Genomic DNA, 6,659 nt, shown 5'->3' on the forward strand with positions numbered 1-6,659 from the left:
CACTGGAACCAAGGTTTTGCCAAATGTGTTCCAGTATTTATAAAGAGCAGCACATTGATAATAAAAAATATATATAAACTGGCCATGAGTTGTTTAGTCACTGCAAAATTTGGACATTTTCACTTCAAATTCTTAATGTTTCCTTGAGTCTGTCTCAGGGAGGTTTCAAACAGAAGTGATACGACATGCTACATGTGCTGCTTGTAACTAGAAATTAGCTGTCTTTTCAATAGCATCTTTGGTATCACCTCGGTCATGTGGTCAGGCAAGCCAAGTGAATGTTTCTTTATACAGATTGGAAAGGTCCAGTGTGAGTTGTCACTTCGGTCTGAGATTTTGGTGAAAGTTTGAAATTGTTTTTCATTCCATAAAATCAGACTAATCTTAAATTCTGAAAATTATCTTCCTGTTTAGTATTGATAAGAATCTCTGTGTGGATTCTATTTTATTCTATTGGTATGAGTTCATATAGGCATATTGGTTTATTGGTAAAATTACCAATTATTTTACCTATCTGATATATCTATAAATATCTTATAATTTAGTTTAAAATTCTGCCATTTTCTTGTAATTTTTATGAATAATCTCCATGCCCTACTTTTTACAAAAGTAAATGTCTAAATATTAAGGATGGGACCGATTAATCAGTACTCTATCGATATCGGCAAAATTACCAATCCGATATATAAATAAATATATCTGATAAATTAGTGCAAAAATTCTGCCATTTTGTTGTAATTTTTACGGATAATGTCCATGCTCTACTTTCTAAAAAAGTAAATGTCTAAATATGCAATTTCTTTTTCACAGCAGTCACATTGAAACACACATTTATTAAGGTCAATGAACATTTCAGGTTCTTCAAGGACCATTTCTAATTTTATATCAGATCGGTATCGGTAAATTTTATATCGGTACTTTATCGGTATCGGCCCATCCCTACTAAATATGCAACTTATTTTGCACTGTAGTCACTATGATATTCATACTATATCCTTACATAGAAATCAAACCACTAGTTGCTGGAAAATAAAATAGTTAAGCCCCTATCACACGGAACTGGATATCTAGTTGGAATGCCTTAGTTGGTGATGAACTGACTTTCTAGGTAGAAATCATGGCCGCCTGGCTGACTACTTGACTGGTTTTGAGGAATAGGACATGTTCTAATTGCTACTAACTTTCTTCGATTAGATTCTGTGGAACAGCCAATCAGAGCAAAGTTTGCCCATGTGAAGATGATCTGCGAGTTCGCAAAGTAGCGTTTTTTGTCTGTGGTTTCCGAGTGCATACAGCACGAAAGGCATGCTTAAAATTGAAAAAGATAAAATATTCTTCCATACATGTATAGTAAACTTTGTAGAGTATGTATTTTATCAGTGCTGTTTTTCCCTACCTAAAACCATTTAATACGAAGCGATAGTCCTTTCGGTTGAATACTTATCGTAATTTAAAAGTGTGAAGTGATATGTTGTTTACATCTCAAGCGGCCGCCATTATGGGAACAAAAGACTATCGACAAGTACAGTGTAACAAGTACCATGTGAGGCAAAAACTAGCAAATGGGTAGCCAGTCCAGCGTCAACTAGAGCATTCCTACTGGATATCCAGTTCCGTGTGATTCAGGCTTTAGTATCCTACAAACCTAAGATGGACAAAAAAATATATATATTTTACTTTTCTCTACAAAGTGAATGCAGTAGTGCGAGATTAATTAACATTAATAGCAGCGATGGAACTGAATGTGTTGACCATGCTCACCAAACAGAAAAGCTGCTTGACAGACCTTAACACTAAAAGGGTTGTAGTGTCATGGAGTTTGTTAGTACAGCTGGCAGCCGACGAGAAGAGCGCTGGCAGAAGAGGTGTGACGTACTGCCAGGCGACTCCACTCTTTCGCGTGGGGGAGGTGCTCTTCCGCCAGAACTCTTCTCGTCAGCTTGACAATGACCCGCCAAGAAGAAAACAAGACTTCCTTCTCCCCGACCACCCCCAACCACCCCTAAATTCAGCAAATGAACCTGACCCTCCCTTTCCCTCTGTGCCCCGTCTCCCTTCATTCAGCGATCTTCTCGTCGGCTGCCGGCTGTACCTACTGCTGACTCATTTTCCTGGCTGCTTCAGTGAATTGCACATAAAACTTGTCAGTGGCATACACAAAGGGGGGGGGGGGGGTTACCGGGTTTAAACCTCCCCTTGAGCTTTTGAAATATTATGGAAAATGTTGTAGAAGAAAGTAAAAATGGCTAATTTATCACAGTCAAAGATCTGGGACAGTAATAATAACACTACTAATAATAATTTGAATTATTATTCCAATGCAGCATGGAGAAAAACAACATTCCAAACACAATCTAAGCAGCCTCAAAGTTCAAGTTTGCAATTCTTTTGCAAAAAAGTCACACAGTCTCTCGCGAGAATTGCGAAAATTCCTTGCTTCGTCGCAGTTTGGCAACGTTATTGCAAACGTTCTTCCCGGTAATGATTTCAGATCCCCTTGTGAACTCTCAAGTGATGCTGAGTCTACATCCACATCATTAAATAATGTTGAAGAAGTGCTTTGTGAATCACCTAGAAGTGATAAATGTCTTGGAATGTCTATAAACTTACTTTTGAACGAAAACATAGACTCAGTGGAATTTGGCAACATGTATTCTCGCGCTTCATCATCCTGGGTGAGTTCCATAGGTAAAGAAGGTATTGTAAATTTCCCCGTGCCATGAAGGCACATCTAGTCGTGTGCTGGGGCCCACACATTCTCGATCTCGGCCATTTTGCAGGGGATGTGATCAGCACCATGCTCCAACAGCCTTTATCCCCCAGGGTTGCTCTTGGGTACTTATTGATATGAGGCTGGGTGCGGAGACGAGGCTGGATAAATTCCAACCAATTCCTGGAATCGAACCATCGAACCCGGATCTCCCACGAGGTTGTCAGACTAGACCACCTCGGCTCCTTGAATGAGTTTCATATTTTGATTATTTCAATAAATTTAATATATTTGCTTGTTTTTATGGATTTTCTTCACACTTCCAATTTCTCACCTATCATATACAAATAACAGTTGACTACACAATTATTTCGTAACAAAGAAACAAAAAAAATGTAATTTTGTTCTATTGCTTTAATATATATATTTATGAAGATATCTCCTACTTAATAATAGTAGTGATATAAGTAGTAACAGCAGCTGCATTAGTAGTAATTAAGTAATTGTATTATTAATTAATTATTATTATTAATTAATTAAAGTATAAGAAAACAATGGTAATGTGAATTTGTAGAAAGTTTTCGAAATACCGCCCCCCCCCCCCCTTGATGAAATCCTGCGTACGCTACTGAAACTTGTACTTTTCATCACCATGTTATGTTTCTTTGCAATAAACAAATATCTATGACAAGACATTTTAATAAGGGCAAGTAATATATACATACCCTTCATTACTAGTTTCATATTTTGTTTTCAATGTGTGTAAAATGTAGAAGCCCAAAAAAACATTAAACGGAACATGTAACATATGTTGCACCTTACAGTTACTCAGTACAATTAGTGTTTTCTTTATTTTTGTGGGAATGTTTCATCCTGGTTCCCGAAAACGTTTTCAAGTTTTGATTTTACAGGGGACCAAGGTGAAAGAACTTACGAGGGCCACTATTTATATTTTGAGCCTTGGCAACACTGATTGAAGTTAAGTGCAATTTGACGTTTGCACGGAATCGTCTGGCATTATTGACCATAACGTACTTCAAATGTTTTGTCAATAGCTTCATTTGTGTTGTTTATGTTGCCTTGGAGATTGCGCGACAACAATAAAATGGAATTAACTCGTGAACATTTTCATGCGATGATTTTTTACGATTTTCGACGTGGATTATCAAGACAAGAGTGCATCGATCAACTTACTTCCACATTTGGCGATGAAGCCCCATCCTTTGCCACTGTGAAACGCTGGTATAACGAATTTAATCGCGGCCGCCATTCGCTCACCGACGAGATTCACGAAGGTCGTACAAAATCAGTTGTTGTTCAAGAAAACATTGATGCTGTGCAAAACCTAATACTGCAAGATCGTCATGTGACATACTGTGAGATTGAGGCAACCATAGGCATTAGTTCCACCAGTATATATAAAATATTACATGATCATTTAGCTGTGAGAAAGGTATGTTCTCGTTGGATCCTACACAATTTGACAAAAATCAAAAAGACGCTCGCGTCAATTGGTGCAAACAAATGCTCAATAAATTCAATCGTGGTGCTTCAAAAGACGTATATAAGATTGTAACAGGTGACGAATCATGGATATATGCATATGAGCCGGAACGTCAACAGCAGTCGACTGTATGGGTGTTTCAAGATGAACCCAATCCAACAAAAGCTGTTTTTTCGGGAAAACTGGTCATGTGGCAACTGTGCCTTTAGAGGAACGTAGAACGGTCAATTCTGAATGGTACACAACAATTTGTTTGCCAGAGGTCTTCGGTCAAATATGGAAAACAAACAAACTCAGTCGGATCATTCTTCATCAAGACAATGCCAGCTGTAACACATCTCGTCTAACAACCGACTTTATGAACAGTCAAAAAATCGAATTGATGGGTCATCCACCGTACAGTACTGATTTGGCACCCAATGACTTCTTCTTGTTCCCGAATGTCAAGATTAAATTGCGTGGACAACGATATTCGTCGGCAGAAGACGCCGTTGATGCGTTCAGAAACCATATTATGGATGTGTCTCGAGAAGATTGGAAAAACTGCTTTGACAAATGGTTCGAACGAATGCAAAAGTGTATTGACCATAAAGGAGAATACTTCGAAAAACAATAAAGCAGTTTTCAATGCCGAATTCCTGTTTTTTCATTGTTAGGCTCAAAATATAAATAGTGACTCTCGTAAAATACAGGAAAATTTTATAGCATTTTCTTTATTGGGACCATCAAGATACATTAAGTATAATATGGGAAAATTTAAAACCAGGGAACATAGAATTTGAGTTCCCCTGTATTTAATGTAATATCCAACAGCAGTTATGTGAACTTTTAAAAAATACCAGAAATTTGCACACACAACCTTATACACCATAACATCACAAGTACAATGTTTACAACAGCTGGGAGTTGTGTAGAAATCAGGGTTGGCCCGGGTGGGCCCAGCCCAGTTTTCCCCATGCGAGTTTTTTCAGAAAAACCCACAAAAAAAAAAAACAGTTAAAATGTGTTGTTGTTTTTCAGAAAATTTTGTAAATTATTGCTTTAAATACTTGTCAGGTTCTAAGATTGTCAAAAAGTTTTGGAAAACTTGTAAAGAAAAGGCTTAGATTAGCTTATAATAATATAGAATATATAATAATGAATATAGAACAAATCATAGTGGGTTTTTCAAGCTATTTCCCCCAATTCATGCTAGAAGTGAACTTTTAACAAATAACGAGAATATATATATCCAAGAAACAAAGAAGAAAAAGTATCAGACATTTTTAGTTAAAACGTTTGTATTGATTGATGCAACATAGTTGAACAAAGCTTATAATTTTTAATTGTGGTAGCATTTTGGTTATCAGTGACTTCCTTATGTGGAGGAATCATAGTTTCAACTGTGATGATCAATTGATACAATAATTTTTGGCATGTTTAAGCATTATAAGGGCAAATTGAGTACATTTTATTTAAATGTAATTAATTGTGGCATAATTAAAGCGGAACATTCTTTAAATGATTTTACTCATTTCTCATCATAATGGGTTGCTTGCCCATGCAACATAAATGTTATTTAGGTCTGGTTTGGAGCTCTATACACATGTAAGTCTTGCACCTTCATGATCTACCACAATTTCAGTTTTCTCTTTTTTTAAAGGGTGTAAGGTACTCAAGTCAATACTGTGCAAATGTATACCGTACTTTCATATTTTGATCATTTTTGACATTTTCAAACCTTTGAATAGACTATAGTTTTGAGCTTTGCGCATGGAATTTACAGGAGAATTATGTACTTGCACTATAATTTGACCATAAAATCGAAATATGGTGCACCATAACAACTACTCAAAATTGTGTATGTTCATAAACTATGATGCATCCAAGTTTACACGCACACACACACACACACACACATATATGCATTTCTCTCGTTTGATTGACTGATTTGTTTTAATTTACTCCTTTTTTCTGCCACATTTGGCTAATCGCGAAGATGAGAATGGGTGATATGATGAAATTGATAAAGAGATTTGCAAAGAATACTCATGCCCCCGCCGGGATTCGAACCCAGGACCTCTGACATCATACACATTTCTCGTTAAAATAAAATGTTAATAGTCTTCACCTATAATTAGGTACCAGTATGTAGTAACGTTTACAGCCATAAAAAAGCACTAGTTATAACATATTTGCTATCCAGAGATAGCTGGGACAGGGTATAATGCAATATAAATTGAATGTTACGGCACGTTACTACCAGGGGGGAAATGTATTTCATTTTTAAAATACATATTTTTAAACATAACCTGAAAAAAACCCAATAAAATCCAGTTTTGCCCAGTTTTTTTAAAGGTTTTATCTGAAAATAAAAATGGCAACCCTGGTAGAAATGTAAAAACTTTGCTTCACAGAAGAACTAGCTGTCCAAGGTCATGCTCCTCCCTCTGTTGCCTTCACAAA

The sequence above is a fragment of the Lepisma saccharinum genome, chromosome 24 (genome assembly GCF_977018435.1).
Source record: "Lepisma saccharinum chromosome 24, izLepSacc3.1, whole genome shotgun sequence".
Taxonomy (NCBI): domain Eukaryota; kingdom Metazoa; phylum Arthropoda; class Insecta; order Zygentoma; family Lepismatidae; genus Lepisma; species Lepisma saccharinum.